Source organism: Elephantulus edwardii, unplaced genomic scaffold (genome assembly GCF_000299155.1).
Source record: "Elephantulus edwardii isolate Elephantulus edwardi_28Jun2011 unplaced genomic scaffold, EleEdw1.0 scaffold00024, whole genome shotgun sequence".
Taxonomy (NCBI): Eukaryota; Metazoa; Chordata; class Mammalia; order Macroscelidea; family Macroscelididae; genus Elephantulus; species Elephantulus edwardii.
Window position 1 is genome coordinate 10762921 of NW_006399774.1, and position 10663 is coordinate 10773583.

Consider the following 10663-nt stretch of genomic DNA (forward strand, 5'->3'; position numbering starts at 1 on the left):
CACTGTCTCTGACACTCCCATCCCGATTACCCCAGTCACTGAATCAATCCACCTCATAGAGGGCCTTCCCCTCCTGAGCTGTCCCTCCACCCTCCCAAGCATGATGTCCTTCTCCAAGGACCGGTCTCTCCTCACAACATGTCCAAAGTCTGTCAGACGAAGCCCCAGAATCCATATAATCCATATATATATACAATTATTGTTACGCAGCACCGAGTTGGAGCCAACTCATAGCTGACCCTCCAGCAGTTTTCAGGAGCTCTGAATCTCCTGGGAGGGAGACTGCCAGCCCTGTTTGGGGCTCTAAGCAATGCAGGTGTCACAGCGAAACCAGGTCAGCTCGGCTCCCGGTGAGCACTGGTGCTTTTGATGGTAAGGGACACTGGGTGAGGCCACGTGCTAAGCCTCGTGGCTCAGGGGGTAAGCAGTTAGTTGCCATTTGGGATGTGGAGGGAGCATCGGTGCCTTAGTGGTAAGGAGTTCAAATCCACCAGCTTCTCTTTGGGACAAGAAGTAATCTCCTCCCATGGGATTTCCTGGCTCTAGATCGGCTCTGACTTGACCTTTTACACAATGTAACAATCAACGTGTTGGTGGTTGAACCCAGGAGAGTGGCTCCTCCTCCAGAGACGGAAGCCTTGGAGACCCTGTGGACACCTTGCAGAGTTGCTATGGGTCTGAGTCACTGGGAACAGGCTGGTTTGGGGTTTTGGTTTACAGGCCTGGGCTACTATGAAGTTAGAGCTCTGGTGGCCTAGTGCATTACGTGTTGTGCCAGACCAAAAGTTGAGCAGTTAGAATCCATCAGCTGCTCTGAGGGGAGCACAGGGCATGATTTCTGGCCAGGATCCCAACCTCAGAATGTCCCCATGGACGCTAGTCTTCCCTGGCGGTCCCCTTCGGACCAGCAGCTCGGAGCAGCATCTCAACACCTGCAGAGACGCCTGCTCGCCCCGGGAACTGCTCAGATCCTCACCCTCATTCTCTCTCTTCTGAAAGAAAGAAGGAAAGCTGACCCAGGCATCTGAGCGTGCAGTCCATTCCTACCCCAGTGTCCTTCTGGGGTCCCTGTCCCTGCAGGCCAGCCTCGCTCCACTGCCTCCTGCCTGCTGGCTGCGGTAGGACCACCCGGCCATCCATGGCCACATACCTTCCAGCCCCTTCTCTGTACAATGTCCGTCCTCCTCACCGACTCCAAGCTCCAGGCTTGCCCAGATGGGGGGCAGTTAGCAGCAGGGGGTGGACCTCAGCTCCTGGTGACCCTTTGTCCAAGCCAAAGCTCCTTCCCTCATATATGTGCTATACGGGCTTATGAAGCTGTGCTGCAATCTCAAAGGCACATGGTTCGAATCCACCAGCTGCTCCAGGGAAAAGGATGGAGAATCTCCTGTGTGATTTACAGCCTCTGAGCACCTGCTGGAGGGTCAGCTATGAGTTGGTCTGACTCTATGGCACACAACAACAATAACAACAGGATGCAAACAGAATACTGGTGACACGTAATTGCAAATCACACACTTTCCTGGGGCCAAGAGGTCCCACACCCATCTCTCATTTCACACAAACCCAACCCAAAAGTGAAATATTAAAGGGCAATTTTAATTAACAGCTTTCCTTAACAAGAAAACCCTAACCAATCAAGCACTAACAGCTAAACAATCATACCCAACAACTAGTCACATCACAGCCAGAACTCGACACAAGCAGAGTGCTCACCGCAGTGGACAGAGCTGGTGGGAAATGCAGCAGGAGCAGTGGAGAGCGGGAGGCATTGGATAGCCAGGAGTCTGGGCCTTTGGACGCCTCCAGTTTGCAGTCTTGAGAGCCTGGGTTAAATCCTCTATTTCGTGCTGGGTGTTTGCACAAAGTCTCTCAGGTCTACAGTTCGAGGCACCACCAGTCAGAGCTCAGGTGTTCCTTCTTTATACGAACATGCTGAGTCTCTGAGGCTGATTCGGCATCTGCTGGTCAGCACAGCCTGAGGGTGCAGCCTGAGTCCGGCTCTCCGCCGTATCTCCCTACCACACACTTGCTTATAACTTGTGACATTCTAAGCCTCAGTGTTTCCAAGCTCCATTCTCTAGTTAGAACAGTAGGCTCTGAACAACTCCCCAGTGTAGCTGTGAAGAAGCTGGAGCTAGGAGACCTGCACTAGCAGCTGCTAGGCCAGTCTGTGGGCTTCTGGGGTGGTTGCCCTCTGGGGCACCCCTACTCTCCCTCATCGGACACTGGCCGCCAGGGGTAAAGGACGGGTATGACCGGGGGTCACAGCGGAGGGTGCTGACCTGCAGGGGATCAGTGGGACAGAGGGCTGAGATGGTCGTCATGGTGGCAAGTGAACGGTTAGCAAAGGACACGCTTTGTCATGCCTCAGGCTGCCCTGGTTGCCACCATCAGAGGAAGACAGAGAACAGAGCCACGGGTTGTATGACTCGGCATCCCTGGAACATTCTAGAAATCTGTGTTGTCAAGCCACACCTGAAGCCCAGAGAGGGTGGGGCAGCAAGCTGTATTTACAAGTGAGAAGCCCCGTGTAGGCAGATTACTTCCTCCAGGTGCCTCCTCCGGCATCTAAGTGCTTAAGGCTCTGCTCCTCCCACTTTAGTGAACCCATCGGCCTCGCTTACTCCACAGGGGGGGTCTGAGCCTCGTCCCCCATTAGATGCCCAGGGGACCCCGGGAGCTCAGACTTGCACTAGGGTGGGGCTGGGGGGTCCCGGTTTTCCTTCTCGGTGCTGGTAGGTGGAGTGGTCAGGGGGGTGTCCAGGTCCTGACGTGTGGGCTGTCCCCTCAGAAGCCTGCGCTGAAGGGTACACAGGAAGGTACTCTATCTTACCCAGAAGTAGCTAGTTACTAACAAGTAACTAGTTAACTACCACAAACACAATCCAACACAGCTGCAAACACAGGCAGGAAGTCCTCCCAGGGGCTGGACGCCACACCCATCCCCACACGCAGTCTCACATGACCTGGCCAGCAACACTGCGACAGGCACCTCTGGACCCATTTTACAGATAAGGACAGTGGTGTCATCTGCCCACAGCCACACTGTTACACACACACACGCTGTGGGTGTACCAGCCTGGGTTGGAGTTAAGGCTCAGGGTCTGGAGGAGGCTGGTTGGATGGGGCCCCTCACTCAGAGGCCAGGGCAGCCCTCCATGGTGACCACAGCTGGTTACAGGGTGCTGCGTGACTATGACAATCTTAGAAACTGTTCGTAGTGCGATATTGTTGGACGGAATACTGGGTGCAGAAGAGATGTTTACTGGTGCATCACAGTTCTGAGCAAAGGCAGTGTGAACATAAACAGGGCTCCAGAAATCACCTCCGGGCCATCAGGATGGATGGTCACAGCTTTCGTCTGCTTGGCTCCACAATCAACACTCTTGGCACCAGCAGTCAGGAAATTAAAAGACATATTGCAATGGGAAAGTCTGCTGTTAGGGACATCTCCAAAGTCCTGAAGAGCAACGGTGTCTCTCTGGAGACTAAGGTGCATCTGATATAGGCCAGGGTCTTTGCAATCAATGTTATGCATCAGAGAGTTGGCCAATGATTAGGGAGGATAGAAGGAGAACTGACGCCTTTGAGTTTGGTGCTGGAGAAGAGTATTGAAGGTACCATGGACTCCCAAGAAAACAAACAGATTCATCTTGGAGAGGGTTAAACCAGGCTGCTCCTCAGAAGCAAGGATTCTGAGGCTTTGTCTGACATACTTTGGACATGTTGTAAGGAGAGACCGGTCCTTGGAGAAGGACATCATGCTTGGGAGGGTGGAGGGACAGCGCAGGAGGGGAAGGCCCTCTAGGAGATGGATTGATTAAGTGACTGGGGTAATCGGGATGAGAGTGTCAGAGACAATGAGATTGGCACAGGACAGAGCAGAGTTTAGAGCTGTTGTACATAGGGTCGCTATGAGTCACAAACAACTCGACGGCACATAACACCACCACCACCTTTTGCCTCGCCTCACCTCCTAAGCTGTTACCTTAATAAACACAACAGCTGTGTGTAAAGTCAAGTGTAGGAGCCAATTTGCAACAAAACTGGGGCCTAGTGATTAAGTGGATGTAGCAGCATGGGGTGGGGGGATGTCTCACCTGTGGCTGTTATTTTGGTACTGTGCATGTTATTGACGGGGACAGTTCCCCTTTGTAGAGTTAATTGCTGGACTTGGCTTTCCCACACTGTCCACTCTGCCCTTGCTCTTTTGCACCTAGTTTACTTAGGGTCCTGGTGAATGGCTCAGAGCTGCAACACCATGAGTGGTACCTCAGCCACCATGCAGCCAAGTAGCCATAGTCCCAGAACCCATCCTGTAACCTTTTAAATCTGAAGTTGTATGCATACCCTAATCATGATCCTTCACCCGATTCTGTAGTCCCACTTCCAACAGTAATGGGTGGATTGACTATACCTGTCACCATTTATGGCCTAGTGATAACTCTCTCTGTCCCAAATATCACTAATGAAAGCCATGGCTGTGATTAGAGGAGCCTTGGTGGTGCAGTAGGTTCAATACTGGGATGCTAATTTAAAAGTTGGCGATTTGAACTCACCTGCTATTCTGAAAGAGTAGGATGTTGGGGTAAAGTGAAGATCAAATTTCTGAGTGTCTTCAGCTGAGCAAATAATGTTGGCATGTGCCATCAAGTTGATTCTGACTCTCAGAGACTCTAGCAGAGAAGAACTTCCCTATGGGATTTCCAAACCTGTAATTGACCACCAAACACGGGTTGTCCCATTGTCTTCCTCCAGATCAGCTGGGGGTTTGAACCACTGCCCTTATGGTTATCTGACATTTGTCCTCATCACTGTACCATGTCTTCTTGGCTTGCCTGATGGGGCTTCTTAGAATCTACAGGGAATAGCCGTCTTTAATCTGGGCGCCCTCTTGCCTATGTTAGACTGTGGCACACCTTTTTGTACGTGACTGTGCCTCCTGAAATGATCATGGGGTGAAGAGCCTGATTGGACTTGGGCAGGAGATAGAAAATGAGGCCCTGACTCACTTCTTAGTTCTTGCATAGAAAAGCTGGACCTTTGTGTTTCTTGATCACTGCTGCTCTGTGCTGCTCCTGGACCATTATCTGCCGTCCACACCCAGTCTGCTAACAGCCTCCCTCATTACCACAGATCACTAGGCGGTGAGCAACTGCAGCTGCCTCCCTTTGCCTCGAGCGCACAGACCACCACCTCTGGCCATCAATCTCGTAGCACCAGTGCGGTGACCTCAGTTATGGCCCCATCTCACGAGGGCTCCTCTGGCAGAGAGGAAAAGCCTGTCACGTCAACAGGATAAAATGATATCAAAACAATTAAGTGGGGAAAGGGCAGCCTCGTTAACAAATGGTATGGGCAAAATTGGATAAGTACTTGTAGAAGATTGAAGCAACATCCATACCTTTCATCACGTATCAAAACAAACTCAAGAGAGCTCAAGGACCTAGGTGTAAAACCCCAACTGTAAATATCATGGAGAGTTCTGGTGGCTTGATGGCAGGGAGTTGTGCTGCCACCCCAAAGGCAGGCAGTTCAAACCTGCCAGCTATTACTGTTGAGAAGAAAGAAGGGCAATCTCATCCGTGCGATATACTGTCCCTGAAAACCCACTGGAAGGTCAGCTGTGAGTCGATCGTGACTTGGCACACAACAACAAATAAAGAGAATTTTTTAAAAAATGGGGCAATAGTATGAGCCCTAATCTATGACGTAAAGAAACTCTGAAATATAACTGAAAATGCTCAATCAACTGGGGATAAACTAGATGACTGGGACCTCCTAAAAATGAAAGTCATGTGTGCATCAAAAGACTTCCCCCAAAAGGAAAAATAGAACCCACAGATTGGGGAAATAATATTTGCCAATGGCATATCTTACAAGGGACTTGTCTCTAAAATTTATAGAAAACTCCAATATACGAACAAGAAAAAGGCAAACCAATTACAAAATAGGCAAAGGACATGTTGCTGCTAGACGCTGTCAAGCTGACCATAACCAATAGACCAGCCAGGAGCCCTGTCCGAGGAACAAGGATGGTCTGTGTCTGGAAAGAGTGGTTAATCCTGAAACACGAAGAGACGACTCCCCTCGACAAGCAGCTCCACAGCAGTGGGCTCGGAATGTTTCATTCTCACCTACACTTAAGCATTTTATTCATAAATGACAAAGACGTGAAAAGCACACCATTCTTGCAAAACCAAACCTAGCATTTTCCACAAATGAAGTAACGAAATCAGATGGGTTTAATGACTTTTGTCCTCAGAAGTACCCTCACCCATGCAAATTTCTCTGTTTGCTTCCTGGGTTATTTTATTTTAATTTCCAAGTTTTGTTCCCCTTGCCCATGAAATCAGACACAAGGTGTGACAGGCACTGTGAGAAAATGTCCCCTTGGAACCAGCAGCTGAGAGAGGCTGTGTGGTCCTTGAGCTGAAATGGGTGGACAAGCCCCTGCTCATCTAGCTAGCAGCAGTGGGTCCCGGTGAGGTGGTTCAAAACCCTAGTTTCCTTTCCCAGCTGTAAAACCATGCTTCCCTCACTCTGGCCACACAGCAGCCTGTGGGATACATTCTTACAAGGCACCAATATTGTTGTTCTGACCATCCAGTCGGAACTGACCCATAGCTGACCCTCCACCAGGTTTTCAGAAGCTGCAAATTGCACAGGAGCAGATTGCGTATCTTTCTCCCAGAAAATAGCTGATGAATCGGAACTACCAGAAAGGACTGATCTTTGGTTAACAGTGAAACACCCTATGGACTAGGCTACCAGAGTATGTCTGTGTATACACACACACATATATTTATGTATGTGTGTGTGTGTATACACATATAAAAGTGTATATTCCTGTAAGGATTTTAATATAAACATACATAATCTCCTACGAGGAAATAAAATTTGGAAGCAGGAGTGACATCCACTTCCCAAACAACATGGCTCTAGAAAGTCTATGAACTTTGAGAAACGACACTAGTTACAGAAAAGCTTCAGCATTTTGTTCATAGGGTCGCTATGAGTCGTGCTTGGCCCAATGGCACTTAAGAATGCAAATACACACACACACATACACACACACTGGTGTCCAAGTGGCAAGAAGCTGCACTGCAACCCCAAAGGCACACAGTCCATGGCCATCAGCCGCTCCCCAGGAGGAGGGGTAATTTCCTCCTGTGTATATATAGTTGTTGTGTTGTTGTGTACTGTTAAGTCAGAACAAATGCCTAACTGATCCTCTAATGAATTTTCAGAGGCAGTTAATCCCTCTGGAAAAGACTGCCCATCTTTCTCCCTCAGAGGCGCTCATGAATTCAAACCATTTGCCTTTGGGTTAGCTGCACAGCTCCGTATACTAGGCCACCAGGGTTCCAGGCACTGGTAATGCCTCGCAATACCTTTTCCTCAATGGATCCTGGGCCCACAGCCTCCAGCCCTTCTCCCTCTGCCCAGCACATTTTCTGAGACCGCCTCCCCAACGGCTCTTCCAGGCAGTGAGATTGCCGAAGCTAAGCTTGAGTTCAACCAGTGCTAGCAGCATCCTGTTGAAAAGCCTCTTCAGCGTCGACTTAGCTGGGGAGGGAAGTTGTGGTGCTGGGCCGTCTTTCTGAACATCTCTAGTGCTCAGCCGCCATGAAATGGATTGCTTATGGGGGATAATGTCTGTTCTATTCCTTTTTAAGTCTGTGAAAAATGTCATCTTGCTTAATAGGGTGATTAAAACTCTTTCTGCTCCAGGAGATAAATGTGATTATGTTTGTCATACTTTCCCCAAGATAAAGACGGCAAAGAAGGCATGCTAGAAATCCCCCCACTTCCCTCTTCCACGGCCAGGGATGTTGGGGAAGCAAGGCGCAGATGGCACTTCCCATAAAGAATAACATTATCTGTTAGACCCTTTTCCTTCCCATTAACCAACGTAACAACGCGCCTCTGGTATGGAAGGGGAGACGAACGACACGTTCTGATCGCCGGGCTCTGACAGCGGAACGCTGCCATGCTGTTCTATTACTGGGCCCCTTCTCTGTCCTCACATTTGTGACTTCATTTTTGCTTTTCCACTGAAATCTGAGTTTACAGATTTCTGTCCTAGGGACTTTGTCCCGCTGAGCTTTCCTCAGGAGGTGACGGCAGGCTGTTCTTGAGTCCTGTCACCAACAATGGATGACAACACCTAACAGAAACAGTGCGCAAAGCAGTAAACATGCCACACGCTAGTGTTCAAGGCCCGGGTTCCCCTGCACACCCACTCAGGCCCTCTCCATGCCCGACTGTGGGCAGGGGGCCCATCTGGCATATGACTGGGGCTCAGAGCTCCCCTATGCTGGACCTATGGGCTCTCTGGCATGTGATGCGGGCACAGGGTGCAGTGGGGACTGTGGCTCAGGGGCGCCGCCCTGGCATGGGACCTAAACACCATGGAATACTTTGACTTGGGGGCAATCTCCTGGCAAGTGACCTGGCCATGAGGAGCTGTGGGGACTCAGGCTCAGGAGCACCGCCTGGCGTGTGACTGAGGCATGGGGAGCTGTGGGGACTGACTAGGGGGTGCCCCTGGCATGTGATGTGGGCATACGGAGCTGTGGGGACTGTGGCTTAGGGGTGCCCCTGGCATGCAACCTAGGCACAGGGAGCTGTGGGGACTGTCTCAGGGGCGTTGCCCTGGCATGTGACCTGAACACAAGGAACTATGAGGACTGTGTCTCAGGCGTGCTGTCCTAGAATGCGGCCCTGGCACAGGGAGCTATGGGGGGCTCTGGACCCTAGTGTGGGCAGGGCATGGGACATTGTGGGTGACTGTGGCTCGGCGGTACAACCCCGTGTACCAGCATGTGGCTGGGGCACAGGGAGCTGTGGGGGACTGTGGACTCACACCCTCTTTGCCAGACCTGTGGGAACTGAGTGCCTACATGGAAGGTGACCCAGGTGCTCTGAGCTTGGTGGATAGAAGGTGGTCATCAAGGTGCCCACGTAGTGCCCGACACTGCTCCCCCATCAGTGCTCAGAGCCAGCATTTATCACCTTGTATTTCAGGTCCAATTTTAGTTATTTCAAAATTTTGTTGTTTTTATGTGCTGTTGAGTCACTTGCAACTCATAGCGACCCTATGTACAACAGCCCTAAACCCTGCTCTATCTTGTGTCAACTTTACAGTCCCTGACACACCTACCCTCATCATTCCAATGACTGAATTGATCCATCTCATCCAGGGTCTTCCCCTCTTGTGCCATCCCTCCACCCTCCCAAGCATAATGTCCTTCTCCAAGGACTGGTCCCTTCTCACAACATGCCCAAAGTATGTTAGACGAAGCCTCAGAATCCATGACTCCAAGGAGCATTCCGGCTTCACTCTCTCTAGGACAAACCTTGTTCTCCTGGCAGTCCATGGTATATTCAACTCTTCTCCAGCTCCACAGCTCAAAGGCATCAATTCTCTATCATCTCTAGTCATTATCCAGCAATTGCAAAGACTAGGCCTGGATCAGACACACCTTAGTCTCCAGCCTGATATTGTTGCTCTTCAGTACTCTGGAGAGGTCCCTGACAGCCAAGTTTCCCAATGCAATTTGTCTGATTTCCTGACTGTTGGTACCACAAGTGTTGACTGAGGAGCCAAGCAAGCTAAAGCTGTTGACAATCTCTTCACCATCCATACTGATGCTGCCAATCAGCAGTGGTGAGAATCTTTGTTTTCTTGATGTTGAGCTTCAATCCATATTGAAGGCTGCAGTCCTTGACCTTCTGCAGCAAGTGCTTCAGGTCCTCCTCAGTTTCAGCAAGCCTGGTTGTGTCATCTGCATAATGCAGGTTGTTGATGAACCTTCCTCCAATTCTGATGCCACATTCCTCCTCATACAGCCCCCCTTCCCCCTTCCCTCCTCCCAAATAATCTGTTCTGCCTATAGAATGTAAAGGTATGGAGACAGAACATATGCCTGGCACACCCTTTCCTGATTTTGAACCATGCAGTGTCTTCTTGTTCTGTTGACTGCCTCCTGGTCTAAGCATAAGTTTCCCATAAGCAAAATCAAATGTTCTGGGATTCCCATTCTTCTCAGAGTCAGCCACAGTTTGTTACGGTCCACACAGTCAAATATTCCTTTGCAGTCAATGAAACACAGACATTCCTCTGGTACTCCCTGCTTTCAGCCAAGATCCATCTGACATTAGCCATAATATCCCTAGATCTGGCAGTTCTCTGTTGATGTACTGCTCCAGTCGTTTTTGGATAATTTTCAGCAGAATCTTGCTTGCACATGATATTAATGATAATCGATAACTTCCGTACTCTGTAGTGTCACCTTTCTTTGGAATGGGAACAAATATCTCTTCCAGTCAGTTGATCAGCTGTCTGTCCTCCAGATTTCTTGGCACAACTGCGTGTGTACATCCAGGGCAGCATCTGTTTGTTAAAAAGGAAAAGAAAGTAGATCCTACGTTCTCCAAAATGGCCTAAGAATATAAAAAAATTAGAAACCACTTTGGAATCCTGATGCTGCAGAGGTTAAGCGCTCATCAGAGGCCAGCAGCTTAGAAAGATGAGGCAGTCTGCTCCCCAACGTCCCCGAGCCCCAGGGGGCAAGCCCTGTCCTGAGGGTGGTCTGAGAGACAGAGGACATGTCTTTGCCTTCTTTAAAAGACAAGTACTGCCGGACTGTGGATC